At 34.7% G+C, this 16240-nt stretch overlaps 2 long non-coding RNA genes across 2 annotated transcripts; one reads left to right on the plus strand and one right to left on the minus strand.

Annotated features, from left to right (window-relative positions):
• Window positions 1–3576: 3576 nt before the first annotated feature.
• Window positions 3577–5377, minus strand: LOC124455793. Its single transcript, XR_006952030.1, has 2 exons — window positions 5176–5377; window positions 3577–3842 (listed from the first exon to the last, which is right to left on the minus strand). It is a non-coding gene; the product is annotated as an uncharacterized LOC124455793 (long non-coding RNA).
• On the plus strand, window positions 3908–4459 carry LOC124455792. Its single transcript, XR_006952029.1, has 4 exons — window positions 3908–3937; window positions 4012–4065; window positions 4140–4160; window positions 4311–4459. It is a non-coding gene; the product is annotated as an uncharacterized LOC124455792 (long non-coding RNA).
• Window positions 5378–16240: the final 10863 nt, after the last annotated feature.

The following is a 16240-nucleotide window of genomic DNA, read 5'->3' on the forward strand; positions in this document are numbered from 1 at the left end:
AATTTAGCCTTACCTCATCCAAGAGTAATTCGATCTTGGTATAATTCCGTGGATGGTGACCCTGGTTTCACCAAGGATGCCTTGAATGCTTTGAAAGTGAAGGTTCAAGAATCAAAGAAAGATGGCAAGGAAGTCATATGTGCATTGATGCTGGATGAAATGTCAATCCGCAAACACGTAGAATGGGATGGTCAAAAAGTTTGTGGTTATGTTGACCTTGGTACTGGGATTGACGATGATTCACTCCCTGAAGCAACAGAAGTTTTGGTATACATGGCTGTTGCTCTAGATTCATCTTGGAAAGTACCAGTTGGTTACTTCTTGGTAGATGGCCTCACTGCAGAAGTAAAAGCAAATTTAACCAAGGAGTGTTTGATGCAGTTGCATGATGTTGGTGTTAAAGTTGGAAGTTTAACGTGTGATGGTCCATCCACACATCTTGCAATGATGAAGTTGCTTGGAGTGAAACTTTCACTTAATGATTTCCAAGCATATTTTTACATCCATCTGATTTAATGTTGAAAATTTATGCATTCTTAGATCCTTGTCTATGATCAAGCTTGTCAGAGGAGCAATTTCTGAATTGAGAACTCTGAAGGATGAAAAAGATGGTTTGGTAAGATGGCAATACCTAGTTGAGCTAGAAAAACTGCAAGCCTCAGAAGGCTTGCGACTTGCCAACAAACTAAAGAAAGCTCACATAAACTGGAAGCCACAGAAAATGAAGGTAAATTTAGCAGTGCAAGCACTCAGCTCGAGTGTTGCAGATGCTTTAGAGTTCTGTGAAGGTAAGCTCAAACTTCCACAGTTTAAAGGGTGTGATAAAACAGTCAAATTCATTCGAGTATTTGATCGCTTGTTTGACGTTTTGAATTCCAGGAATCCAATTGCTAAAAAATTACAAAGCACCAATAAGGAAAGCGAATTACAAGCTGATAAAAACCTTCTTGGATGAAGCAAGGCAATACGTCTTAAATCTGAAGGGTGCTGATGGAAAGTCGATTTTTTCCCATAAGAGGAAAACAGGATTCTTGGGGTTTCTGTTGTGCATTGAAGCAGTGCAAGGGCTTGCTGAGGATCTTGTTATAAGTGAAAATTCTCCCCTTAAATATTTGCTTACCTATAAGACAAGTCAAGATCATTTAGAATTGTTGTTTTTTTCAGCTGTGCGAGCGTCAGGAGGTTGGAACAACAACCCGACATCTCGACAGTTCAAAGCAGCGTACAAGCAGCTGTTGAAACGACATAACATTAAAGGAGGTCATGGAAATTGTGTTGCTCAGGATGGTACCGAAATTCTAAGTAGACTCGAAGATCGGTGTGAGAGTGAACAAATGTCGGCAGATATTTCCGATGTAAATACTGCAAGAAGATACGATCTAGAACTGCGTGGGCCAGAACAAACTGACCACGATTACAGCGACACCTCAAACTACATTCAGCTTTCAGACTACAAGGAGGCAGCAATATCGTATATTGCTGGGTATGTCGCAAAAATGGTGAAAAGGAAGATCCATTGTGATGATTGTATGGATGCTCTGACATCATCTAAAGAAAGAGCACCAGAACTATTTGTGGCATGGAAGAGCAACGGTGGTTTAAAAATACCAACTGACGATCTTCTGAAAGTGTGTCAGGAAACAGAGAAATGTGTAATGAGGATGGTAAATTCCTGCCATGGTGGCTTGCCACATGCAGCAGCAAACATATCGAGTGCAATTGCTGCGACGGTATTATCTGTGTGTGTAGAGAAAAAAGTTTTTAGCATGTTAGATGAGCATGTGTTAGAGTCGACAGTTACAGATAATCATGCTTATAAACTGATAAAGTGTTGTGCTGAGGCATTTGTGAAAATAAGAATGCATCACTTGACCAAAACGCAAAACGATAAGTTGCATGGTCAGAAAATTCGTAAAAAGCTGTCTAAGCTTGTGTTGTTCAATCATCAGTAGATTGAACGTTGCCTGGACACTATTGTGTTTTCGAGGCTTTGCCTGTGCCTAGAAATGGAATTTTTCATTTGACTATTCCATTTTTTTGAGGCTGTAGGCGTCCTGGCACATAGCAATATGTGTTTCGAGGAGAAATTTAATGGTGCCTGCACATTTGTGTTCGAGGCTTAAAAATGTAACATGAAATTATAACCTAGTTTACGTAACTAAACAATTAAAAAGAATGAGAAGTAATTCGAAATGCAAGTCTTCTATGTGAGTATTCCTCTACAACATAGTACAATATAGAACAACAATAGCACAATATTCATTTTGAACTATTTTTTATAGAGAAAAAAATACTCAACAAAACAGCCCAATTGGACGACATAAGAAAACTATTTTGTGGTCGTAACATTGATAGCACTTTCAATCAGATCGAGCGTTGTAGTAAGTGCTTTTTTCAAAATTAAACCAGTCTGTCAATTGATAAATGAATTGTTAACGTTCTTTTAAAAATAAACGTTACTCAATATTAAACGCACGTGTTTAACTTACAGGTGACATTATGAATATTGCCGGGATGATCTGCATGCGGAAGTCCTTGAACAACGTTCATGATGCGTAACATTTTATCTTTAACATTTTTTTGTACCTTATAGTTCAATGAGTTCACATTGTTTATATAGTTTCTTGACTTGTAAAAGCCAATGGTTAAACTTCGAATAACTTGAAAAAATTTAGAAGAATTTTACTTGAATGCAGGGGTGTGACTTGAGTCCCGAGAATGGAGAGGGAAACGTTGCAGAATTTGATTTGCCCAACAAAACGTAGTGTAATTTTTATGTTAATACCAGCAAAATCGCTTTTACTTAGTTATGAGTTGATCCAAACGTCATCGTTAATATTTGCCGTTTTAATTTCCGCAAAATTACATGCTTTGCTCGACAAAACTGCTAACTTTTGAAAGGGAGAGGCTGAGCCACCACATATCAATCCCTCTCCAGGATTTACACCCTGTTTCAACGTTACTGATACAGCAATTAACGATTTGTGCACGCTAAATTTACATGTATATTATCATGGGAATCATCTCTTACAAACTATAAAAAACTTTAAAATTCAATGCAATATTTAGTTCTTCATAGTTAAAAAAGTTTGATTTGTTAACCAATCAGAATACAGCATTGGCGTTTGTCATTTGCATTTTTTTCCCGCTTTTTTTTAAATACTATAAATATTTTTAAACTTGTCTGAATTTTCCTTTGCTTATTTCTTGTTTTTATTGTATTTGCCAACTTTCTATTGTGGTCCATGGATGAAAAGAGGTTAGTACAGATCAATAATTTAATAATTTCTGATCTGAAAAGCTTTATATGAAGCTTTCAGCATGGAAGTAAACAAAAGTGATTCATTTACATGGTTTAAATCCCTTCTTGCAAAATATCTATTTACACTTTATCGTTTTTTGCATACAAAAACACCAGATGCTAGATTATACAGATGAGGAAAAAGCAATGGACACTGGTATCAAATGTGTATAAAATTTGTTTTTGTTTTGAAAACTGAAAATCACTCAAATAGTTCAATTGCATTCAAAACAGGTCAGGAAACTGAAGAGGAAGATAATGAAAATGCAAGTGTGTATTTAGCCAAAAATGGTTATACTGTTTAATGATTGTTTTTTGCTTTATTACACAATACAACAATGCATCAAAATGTGCTAAAATCTACTACTATTTGAGGTGGCTCCAATTCTGAAAACCAAAAAAATAAAGAAGGTAAACAGTGCTTTGTATACAATACTGTTCTCATTCATATATGATATATGCCCATCAGCTCTCACATGATACTTTTGTCTTTTCACCTGAGCCTTTTCACCATGAGTCTTTTCACCAAGAGTCTTTTAACCTGAAATTTAATCATACACATAACAAATCAAACAGCACCTAACAAACGATTTGTTTATGTAGAAAGCAATGTCGAAGCAAAAAGTTCATTTAAAGGTGTGGTATAGTGTATACATGTACTAATTGCCTTTGATGCCTGGCTGATAATTGCCATTGTTTTTTTAATGAAGGAAGATGCTATAATTGTGGCCACAAAGGCCACAAAATGAATGAATGCAAGAAAAGTAATGACAAAAAATGAAATAACATTTCTTTCATGACCATTGTAATTGACAATTATATACTTTTTTTTGTATAGAGTTTAATCGTATGAGAAGAAGTAAGTTTGATTGACCTAGTGATAAAACATCAGCTTGATTAGATGGTTGAAAACTTCAAGTTGCATGCATTATTGTTAACAGAAATAAGCTAATGACACAAACAAATAAAAAGTGTCATGAACTACAACTTCCTTATGAATATTTAACAGGACGACGTTGCTATATATGCAAAAGATTGGGCCATGTTGCCAAGCAGTGTAGGGAAGGAAACCTACCAGTCAAAAACGTGCTGAACAATTGCAGCAACTGTACAATATACCTTACAAGGAAATAAATTTTAAATATTTTTTTTTGTCATTTAGTCATCTTTAGCAGAAATACAAAAAGATTATATATTGTTTTTTTTCTCAAAACTTCATTAAAAGAAAATTCTTATTGCAAATATGTTGTGTAACTTAGTCTGATTGCACTAACATACATTACCACATTGACATAAATATGACTATAGAGTACTCTTTAAGAGTTAAGTAAAGAACAAATTCTGAAGAATCAAGACATCTTGAGATGTAAAAAATGTGAATCAAAACAAGACGTGAACTGTAAATTTTCGATTTATTTCAAAGTCATCCACAGACAGAATGATAATCCAAACCATGCATACACATATATTAAGAAATGGTTTGTTAACACGGGACTTAAGGCTAGCAAAGAATTACAACTCTTCTCTTAAATTACAATACACTCATTCCACCAGTCTGGTCTCTTGTTTCAATTCATCCTTTTAAAATATGACAGCACTTCCAGCTCCGCTTTCGTAAATATCAAACTATTTAATTTCTATTGCTTGACTTTCGTTACTTAATTCATGCATTGTAAATATATATGTGTATGCATAGTTTGGATTATCATTCTGTCTGAGGATGACTTTGAAATAAATCGAAATTTTACAGTTCACTTCGCGTTTTGTTTTCATTCACATTTTTTCATCTCGAGATATCTCGTTTCTTCAGAATTTGTTTTTTACTATCTTTTTTAAATTGTCGGCTGGACATGGCTTTAAGACTTTCTCCTTACCTTGAAAAGAGACCACATCGTCCACATCGTGCACATGTACATTAGACACGATGTTTAAAAACGTTCAAAGAGTTCTTTCGTACATAGTTTATAGTTAATAGCTTTCCTCGCAGGAGCCGATGACTGGAAAGCAAGCACAGTTGACTCGCTGTTACGAATTGTAGGTTTTTATCGTGATTTTCATCAAAAAATTGCTAGCCGAATCCCAAATACACACATACATTTTCCTCACTCTTTCTTCAGGAGGGAGTGGGAAATTGTGAAATTTTCGGAAAAGCGGTCAATTTCGGTAAATCTCAGCGGCAACGGACGAAATCCGCCATGTTTTTTACAACATCAGATATCTAAGGCCGCGCTTGAGATAGCCGCTCCAGTTATTATAGAACTCAATGGGGCGAGGATGCCAAAAAATGGCGGCCAACGGACGTATTTCCGCTGAAATGATCGCTTTGCAGAAAAATAATATTCTCGACCTCCCCCTGGTGTCTATAGTAAATTATTAAGAATTTTTCAAAAACAAACACGATATCACAGAATATGGATAACGTTAGTTCCATATTCTGTGACGATTCTTTTTTGGCATTTCTTTTATAATGCCAACACTTCAATCGTTCAATTGTTGGATGTCGTAGTTTCCATAAAAAGGAACATATCGCTTCTCACAGGTGAGATAGTTGTTTGTTTTGTTAGTCAGTCAACGATTGAAAAGCAATTATACATGCACTTGAAAAGCCATAAAATACATATTACAGATCGTATTTTGTAAGACTGACTTGAACGCCAAATATACTGATGTTTTCCTGTTTTTGTTTATAAAATTCTGCATACTTTTCTGTCATTTGTTAATGCATGAAATCGTAAATTTACCCATTTATTTGCAAAATAGTTTCCCTAAAGCAAAAAAGACCCTGCACACATTTTGCTCTGTGAGTAAGTATCAAAAGAAATGATCAGCTCAACGGTACCCATGATTTGGAGCAGAGCTTGTTATGTTCTATTTGCTGACAACATGCAGGGAAGATCAAGGAGTAAAGATGACTGGAAGATGTTATTGACCAGGCAGAGTCTTAAAAAATGATAATGCTGTAAAGATAATTGATTTATTGTCTGCCCTATCCAGAGTTATTTAATTTGATCATGGTCAAATTCTATGGACGGAGATAATGGATTCACTAAGGATGCCTTGAATGCTTTGAAGTTAAAGTTCATGATCCAAAGAAAGATGGCAAGAAGGTTGTGTGTGTTTTGAAGCTTAATGAAATGTCAATTCACAAACATGTAAAATGGAAGGCCATAAAGTTTGTGTCTATGTAAACATTTGTACTGAGATTGATGATGACTCGATGCAGATGTGAAGCTTCAAACTGTATAAGCCATTAGGTTTTATATAACTTAATGTTTAAATCATGTCATATCTTTATCAAAATATTTTAGTTGAGTGTTGCTTGAATGTTACTAATATCTAATGCACTATACTGAAGCATTAAAGATTCAGTGATGAAACCTTTAAAGTTACTGTACTATATATTTCTTATATATTTCTTATATTTCTTCAAGAAAAATTTGAGCTTATTTACCTATTAGAGTACAGAATGGAGGTTTATCATATGCATTATTGCTGTTTTTTTAAAGAAAAGTTTTTCACTTTTCAAAGCTTTTCTACAAATTTTTTGCTTCTTATTTCTTATCATGAGATTGATGATATAGAGGTAATATAATCCAATAACTTTCTAATGTGGATACTCAGAGAACAAAATGCACTACCAACTGCTTATGAAATTTATTATTGAGGTGAAAACTGTGTTAATCATTCAAATTATAGTGCACTTTTATTGCAAATATAGGAAAAACAAAACAATGTGAAAAAGAAAGGTAGAAGTATTAAAACTACAAATGAATTATAAACAACATTGGAAGCATAAGTGTTTTGATAATTATTTGCATTTTGCCCAATTCATATATCAATACAACAAAATCAAAATGTGCTACAACTTTACAAGTATTTGATGCACTTGCACTTCAGAACATCACAAAAAGGTTACTTAAAGTAATTTCTATACAATATTGTTTGTTTTCATTTACCAAACCTATGCAGACTTGAGTCTTTTGAAATTTCATATGAAACTCAATTACAGAAAATCCGTAAATATCCAGAGATTTAATATGTACTTTTTAAAGAAACAAGTAAAAATCCTACAATTGTGGCGAAAAGCCATTGCCCATTGCATGAAAAGAAGCAAAATAGCAATGATAAAAATAAGCTGACTTCTCTCTCGTGAACCGTGGAGATGAACTATGATATACTTTTGTATAGACTAAAGAGTTTAATCGATCAAACAAATTTGACGCTGGTAAGAAAACGACGCACATCTGCATTCATACATGTGTAGCCGACATATAGGTCTTTCGTCGATAGTTATAAATGCATCCTCGTAGGAGCAGATAACTGACAACCACAGTTGACTCGCTGTTATGAATTTAAGGTTTTTACCTTGATTTTCATCAAAAAATTGCTTGCCGAATCCCAAATACACACATACATTTTTCTCACTCTTGCCTCAGGAGGGAGTGGGAAATTGTGAAATTTTCGGAAAAGCGGTGAATTTCGGTAAATCTCAGCGGCAACGAACGAAATCCGCCATGTTTTTTACAACATGCGATATCTAAGGCCGCGCTTGAGATAGCCGCTCCAGTTATTATAGAACTCAATGGCTCCGATCTCTCGATTTAGCTGCAAGTGCGATCGCAACCATTTTCAATATTACATATGAATACCACAAAAAGATGCGAATGCGTCGTGAAAGGAAAAAGAAATATATTTTGAAACTGTGAAAACAGCGAAGTAAAAGAAGGGACGGCCAGTTTTATTTTTGGTGTAATAACGCTCTAGGAAATAAATTAATGAGTGAAGGACGTTTCTGGGTGGATGCAAGCAAAGGCACCGGTTTGTTCTGGGAAAACCTATCGATATGTGAAAAGATGATGGGTTGTGACTAGAAAATTTTCGTATGTCTAAGGAAACATTTGACTTCATTTGCGACAAGATCAATGACACTCTATTGCGAGAAGATACAAATTTCAGAAAGGCTATCCCTGTGCCAAAAAGAGTAGGAATTTGTCTTTGGCATTTGGCTACCAATGAAGATTTGCGTTCTTTAGCTTGGCGTTTTGGTATAGGAAAAGTACAGCCAGTGAAATCGTGAACGAGGTTTGCCAAGCTATTGTTGACGTGTTACTGCGTCTTGTTATCAAATGGTCAACGGGCGATAGACTGCAGAGTAACGTTGATGACTTTCTAACGACATGGGGCTTCCCTCAATGCGCTGGAGCCATTAATGGCACTCATATTCAAATTGTAGCACCTTCAAATTCTGCACAAGATTATTACAATTGAAAAGATTCTACTCTATTGTTCTCCAAGCTGTTGTTGATCATCAATACAAGTACCAAAACGTACTGCTTTTGTCAGGGTTGACTTAATAAATTTTTGCCTCCCTGTTATGCAACTGACATTTTTCACCTTCTAACAATTTTTAGATCCCATGTGAGAGTTTAACAGTGACTGATGTAAAATAGGTTTCTTATCAATTTAGACATGTGTTTCAAATAGTTGAGTGAGTAAGTTACACAAAGTGAATTAAATTACACACACTTAAAAGGTAAAAAATATATATTTAAAAAATTTTGAAGATTCACTGACATTTGAATAAAGTGGCCAGGTCAAGTCCATGATGCAAGAGTTTTGCCAAACTCGTGAGTGTTTGCAAAAGCTGAAGCAGGAAAACTTTTCCCAAATGTAAGTTTTCTGTTCTTATAATAAAAAGCTTATCTTAGGTCAGATGCAAATTTTACTGCATTTTTGATAATAGCCACTAGAAAATTCATGGTCTTGATATACTCTAGGGAGGAAAAGAGATATGTGGTTGCAATGTACCATTCATGCTTATTGGTGATCCAGCATATCCACTGTTACCATGGTTCATGAAGAGGCATCCTAACAATGGTAATCTCAGTCCTGTTCAAAAGAGATTTAATTACTACATAAGTCGAGCAAGACAAGTCGTAGAGTGTGCATTTGGCCGTTTAAAAAACAGATTCAGATGCCTACTTAACAAGAATTATACAAATTTAGATCATTTGCCTATGAAAATTGCAGCATGTTGTGTTGTACACAATATTTGTGAGAGTAGAGCTGACAAACTTTTTGTAGATTATGTTGAACTTATTCCTGATGATGAAATTTCAAAGTTTGTTTTACAGAATACAGACGCAAGTGCAGAGCAAATTAGAAATTCTTTAACTTAGTTTTTCATAACACAATAAGCTGAAGATATCTAAATTACTCATGTTCTTGAATTAAATAAAAGTTTGTATTATGTTTGTTGACTTACAGCATCATGGTGAACATTGTAGAATGGTTGTTGCACAGCAACATGTTTCTCATCTTTTACCTTTAAACTTGGTTTCAGTGGAAAGTGGCACGGACGAGACCAAAGGCTGCTTATTGTTTTTCCAATAAACAGATATTACGAAAGAAGAAGACTAAAGATGTAAGATGACATTGATAATAGACTACTTACAAGACCACGAACAAATGCACCTGTATACAGCTGAAACATTTAAGTCTCAAATTGAGTTTTATTTAGCTTTCTTTGTCGCAATGATAAATATACGTAAACGTTTAAGTTTTGAAAATTACATGAACATTGTAACTTGTATCATCAATTTTTATTACTTTAATGATCAAAGGGACCCTAGACTGCATTAGCTACAGATTAAAACCGGAAGTACTGGATAATATGTGAAAACGTGAATTTCTTACTTCATCCAAAAAAACACCAGATAGCCCTCATTATTTATTTATTAGTTGAACGAGTAAACAGTTGAAGGTCATGTTCGAAAATGCTGTTTACTTTGACTGTTGCTGTTGTGCTTTGGTTTATTGACTGGAGATTGAAAATAAAAAAGAAATATAGTACACATGATTGAACAAATGCATGCGGACACAGCAAAAATATACGAGATTGATCACTGTGACCTTATTACTTTGATTGTGGTTGAATTTCTCAGTAAAAAGATTGTAGAGTTACGAAGATCTCTTGGATAGATCATGAAAATTGTTTAAAAATGATGACTGAGAAAAATCGATGGTTTCTTTCGCTGATCGTGCACAGTGTGCAATCAAGTGGTCTTTATGAATTGAGCTGAACACTGCACGCTTTTTTCTCGTTTTTATTTTGTTCAGCATGTTCAATGCTTTCTTGCTAAAACTAAATGTTCAACATAAACAAATATAAAGGTATATGTCAAAAAAATCGATTAATGGCAGAGTTCTCAGAAATTTTACGTGCATTTTCAACGATAACCAATGACAAAGAATTCACTGAACGTAATTTCATTTTTTGCTTTTCCACCCCGATGTGCAATGCTTTTTCTGCTCTGGCTTGATGGTTCTTCTGCATCAATCAAATTTACTGTAACCTGAACTAAAGCGCAAAAAATGCAAAAATAATTCGCCCTGCTTATCTATATAACTATAACGTAGTAAACACTTAACAATGAAAGAACACGTCATTGACGCTTGCACTCACATATAATAATGAGCTAATTAATTCAGAAATTAATTCTACCTTTAGACTCATGGCTGCAAGCCTTTGCCATATACAGCCTTTTGGAGCGATTATCTTAGAATAGTATTACCTTAAGGACAGCAGCTACAGTATAAATGTATATAATGTAAAATATTTACTCAACCACTTACACTGATCTTTAAACACTGGTAGCCAAATGTTGGCAGAATTGAGAGAGACGTCCTGGCTTGCAGCAACGTTCATGTATTGACTATAGGACTTTTTGTCATCTTTTGTCTCAATCTGATAATAATAACGGTGAAATGCTTTGTCGCCTTTTGTTGTTGCCCAAAGATAAACAAGAACTTCTTTGGCAGTCTCGGGGACGTTAGCGTTTTTTAGCTCGTAAATATTGGCGTCTCCTGCCATATCCGGTAGCTCACCATAACTCTTTACAAGCGCTGTATATGCCATTTTTGCGAACTAAATGTTAACATTTCACAATATAATTTTAAAGAATAGTTTTAATTTGCATTATCGATAAGTTTAGTTTTGCCAAAAAACGAATAAAAAGTACACGCCTTGGCAAATGGCTAAGGTCAGCTGGTGCAAAAAATCTGTCTTTGAGACATTCGGTGACAATTGCTTTTACTTGCATTGTGGTGTTTTAAAGATACTCAATTCTTTCACTAATGTGTTTTTTCAATTAATCGCTGAATAAAAACTAAATTAGACAAAGTTACGCAGCTTAACATGTACCGAAAATGTCATTGCACGTTTTCCTTTTGTTGACACATTGCACATTTTCCTGTTGTTGTCACGATTTATTTCCTAAAAACACAGATTATAAGTTAAAAATATTTGCTTTACGTACATATTTGTACTTCTTCTGTTATTCGACTCACCTTTGTTCTCGTTTACTATCAAACAGTATTTGTGAGTGATTTCTTAGTTGCTGCGTTGATACATAAACCAATGAGCAATGAGTCAATGATATAGATTGACATGAGCACAAATATAAAATCGAAGGTTTGTAGGTATGGCGGGGGATGGGTTGAAAGACCTGTTCTTTTGATGACGTGCGTTATAAATTTAAGTACCTATGAAATGGAAATTTGCCAAAAGTTATTTTGCTGAATTGAAAGACTAAGTCTAAAATGTGTCGAATAACAAAAGAAGTACAAATGTGTACATAAAGCAAGTATTTTTAACATATAATCTGTGTTTTTACGAAATAAATCGTATCAACAAAAGGAAAATGTGCAATGTGTCAACAAAAGGAAAACGTGCAATGACATTTTTCGGTACATGTTAAGTTGTGCAACTTTGTTCAATTGAGTTTTCATTCAGCGATTAATTGAAAAAACACATTAGTGAAAGAATTCAGTATCTTTAAAACACCACAATGCAAGTAAAAGCAATTTTCATCGAATGTCTCAAAGACAGATTTGTTGCACCAGCTGACCTTAGCCATTAACCAAGGCGTGTACTTTTTATTCATTTTTTGGCAAAACTAAACTTATTGATAATGCAAATTAGAACTATTCTTTAAAATCATATTGTGAACTGTTAACATTTAGTTCGTAAAAATGGCATATACACCGCTTGCAAAGAGTTATGGTGAGCTACCGGATATGGCAGGAGACGCCAATATTTACGAGCTAAAAAACCCTAACGTCCCCGAGACTGCCAAAGAAGTTCTTGTTTATCTTTGGGCAACAAAAAAGGCGACAAAGCATTTCACCGTTATTATTATCAGATTGAGACAAAAGATGACAAAAAGTCCTATAGTCAATACATGAACATTGCTGCAAGCCAGGACGTCTCTCTCAATTCTGCCAACATTTGGCTACCAGTGTTTAAAGATCAGTGTAAGTGGTTGAGTAAATATTATACATTATATACATTTATACTGTAGCTGCTGTACTTAAGGTAATACTATTCTAAGATAATCGCTCCGAAAGGCTGCATATGACGAATGCTGCAAAGCCATGAGTCTAAAGTTAGAATTAATTTCTGAATTAATTAGCTCATTAATATATGTGAGTGCAAGCGTCAATGACGTGTTCTTTCATTGTTAAGTATTTACTACGTTATAGTTATATAGATAAGCAGGGCGAATTATTTTTGCATTTTTTGTGCTTTAGTTCAGGTTACAGTGAATTTGATTGATGCAGAAGAACCATCAAGCCAGAGCAGTAAAAGCATTGCACATCGAGGTGGAAAAGCAAAAAATGAATTTACGTTCAGTGAATTCTTTGTCATTGGTTATCGTTGAAAATGCACGTAAAATTTCTGAGAACTCTGCCATTAATTGATTTTTTTGACATAACGTTAATGTTTTTTAATGTTGAACATTTAGTTTTAGCGACAAAGCATTGAACATGCTGAACAAAATGAAAACGACAAAAAAGCGTGCAATGCTCAGCTCAATTCATAAAGACCACTTGACGGCACACAGATTGCAACAAAAGCTCTCCAGTAAACCGTATCACGAACACTCAAACGCACTTTCGTATGGGTCTGATTCCACACTTAAAATCTCTTCCTTAACTTATTTTGATGATATTTGACGTCTACATAACCGAATAAATGGGTAGTGGTAAAACGCGGGAACGGAACGACGGAAGCGGAATGGAGGGTAAGACGTGGAATTAATATCAGTTGTCACTAAATGTACTTACGTGTGTGGAAGGTGAGGTCCAGACGGGAGGTTGCGGCCAGTTTGCATTTGACCAACTTGACCATGTTCGTAAGTGATCCCAATCATTGAGAGCCTGACCACCATAGTGACATTCCGCAGGAATTTCGCCACTCCAAGTCAATTACAACTCCCTCTGCCCTCAGCGAGTTATCTGACAATTTTGACCCATTGTAGTTAGGAGTATAGCATCGAATTGTGCTGCTTCAATGAGATAAATTCTCTTATCACTGGATTTACCATGCGACGCTGGCAGATAAGGCAGTAGGACGTACACAAATCAAACATTAGCGCCGTATTAGCGTTGGGTTCGGTTGTTACAGCATCGTAATTAGTGTGATCACCGAGTAAGCGACGACTTTTGCGAGATTATGCTAGTACTGTGGCGTAGTGCGTATGAGCTGCCCTTGAATGACGACTAGCTTTAACTTGCGTTTTTACAATACCGTAATAAATGCGATAACTGGGTGAGAGACTTTGGCGAAGTATTCTGCGAATTATTCTTTTGCGTATAAACAACCCTTAAATGACAACTAGCGTTGGCTCCAGACTACTCTGCGACTGTATTGAGGGTAGTATATGAGAAGCACGAGAAGTTAATCGCATGAATAGCAATATTTTTTTCTTTTTTGTTATAATGCATTAACTTTACAAATAAGATAAGGTAAAATCATTACTATTTTAACTCGTTAGCTGTGGCAATTGCGTGACGATGCGCTTTGGTACAATCTCTATGATAGATAACCGTGTTCGAATATACAGCTGGTAGGCGTTGCTAAGCCAGCGTCGTTAAAATTTATTATTTAGGCGTCGTTAAAATTTATTATTTAGGCGTCGTTAAAATTTATTATTTAGGCGTTGTTAAAGTTTATTATTTCACTTACTCTGAAGATTGCATCATGAGATGTCGAAACATCTCTACTTTAAAAAAATTTGTCGTTTTTATTAAATCCGCAATAACTATTTATACTAATTAAATCCGTGCGTATTTGCAAATTGCAATTGGCTTGCGAATCATCGAAGTCATAGTCTTTAAAAAATCCTGCAAATATATCTTCAAAATAGTCATAACTAAACAGCTTAGAATATTAGACCAATGCAAGCTTAATTTGCAGGCGATCACTCAACCCAGTCTCTTCCTTAAATGAACTCTATACGCTAATTGTGAAAATACGCTCAAATTGACTCTATAAGTCAATTTGAAACGTCTATTCAAACACCATGCCTGGTGACTTGCCTGCCTGGTCGCCCTCAAGCAACCTATTACTTACCGCAATGCACTGTCTAGCGAAGTTTTGGATATCCTCAATCGTTTATAGTATAGTGATTGCTCTTCTTATTGAATTTTTCTTTAAAGTTCAATTTAAACTTTAATATTAAGTTGCGTGGTTTGCAATATTGCTGAAATAGAAGAAAACAATGGTAGTGGTAAGTAACTCTAACACATTACTCTTAAATGGTAGTAACACATTACTCTTAAATTATGTGGTAAGTACCACGTTACAAAGCTGAAATAAACCAGCCAATCCAGTGGCTAAACTATGTATTGTAGGCTATGTTAGCTTTTATGAGACCTATACTTTGCTTCCTTCTTGAAAAGATAAACTAGAGTCCTTATCCATTCCCTTCTTGATCATCTTAATGAGCAAACATTTACCCTAGTACACTGTTTTACAAATAGAAATTACTATACAAATTTTACAATCGCATGCACATGTGAGTGATATGACTTAGCTTAGTTAGCTACACCCGACTGACAGGATCAGTCCACAAGTTAAGGTAACCTTGGACGAATATTGATTGTGAGAAACAAATAAGCTTCAAGATTACAATTTTTGAATACTAAGTAACTTACGTTTGTAAGTAACTTAACTCGAATAGCTGCCTGTATCACATTGCTGTGATCCCCTGCAAAATACATGTCAATCTGATGACGTATATAATTTTTCTTCGGCAAGTTAAACTATAAGAATTTACATATGCTAGAGTGTACAAGACCTTTATATATAAAAATATATAATATAAAAAATGGAACAATTACGTATTTAATTGTACGATAAAACTGTTAACATGATTGTAAAAGTGCTGTTATTGTATTGTCGTATTTTTTTTTTATAAAAATTGTGAATTTCGTTGATATTTTTAGCAAACGAGAAGCAAGTTTTTTTCGACGTAAGTAAATATATTTGTGTATCTTTCATCGCTGTGTTGTTTGTTTGAAGCTTCAAGGTGCACTAAATCATCACGAATTTTGATTGGTTTAAATTTTTGTATGAAAAACCATTTGGTTTATAGTGCTTGTTATTTTCTGTGAACGATGCAAGCGTGGCTAGTATTAAATAATGGTAATAAGATCTTTTATGAACTTTTAAATTTTTCCTGAAGCATAAAGATGATCCTTTCTTTACCACTTTAGTTGATTTAGCTTGACATTGAAAAAGCAATTTAATATTTTACGCAGATAACATTGAACCCTGTTTTTAAATCTTTGAAATAAAACCGATGGAAACCATCATGCATGTAAAATACTTATTCTTCTTAAAGACTACTTTTACTGCCTTATATGCTTCTGTAGCTTCGTACAGAGAAACGATTGTATAATTTGTATGCTGCGACGGAGGAAGAAGCCAAGAAATGGATATCTAAAATTACAAAGCTTGGATACGTAGAGCTTTGACGGTTCAATCAGGAATTTAGAGTACGTGATTCCAATAATGATTCACAATAGTTTTTCTAAACAGATTAAAGGTACAGAAGCCAAAAAAGGCTTAGTCGTTGTCTCCAAGACTTGTAA

The sequence above is a fragment of the Xenia sp. Carnegie-2017 genome, unplaced genomic scaffold, assembly GCF_021976095.1.
Source record: "Xenia sp. Carnegie-2017 unplaced genomic scaffold, XeniaSp_v1 HiC_scaffold_4, whole genome shotgun sequence".
Classification (NCBI taxonomy): Eukaryota; Metazoa; Cnidaria; class Anthozoa; order Malacalcyonacea; family Xeniidae; genus Xenia; species Xenia sp. Carnegie-2017.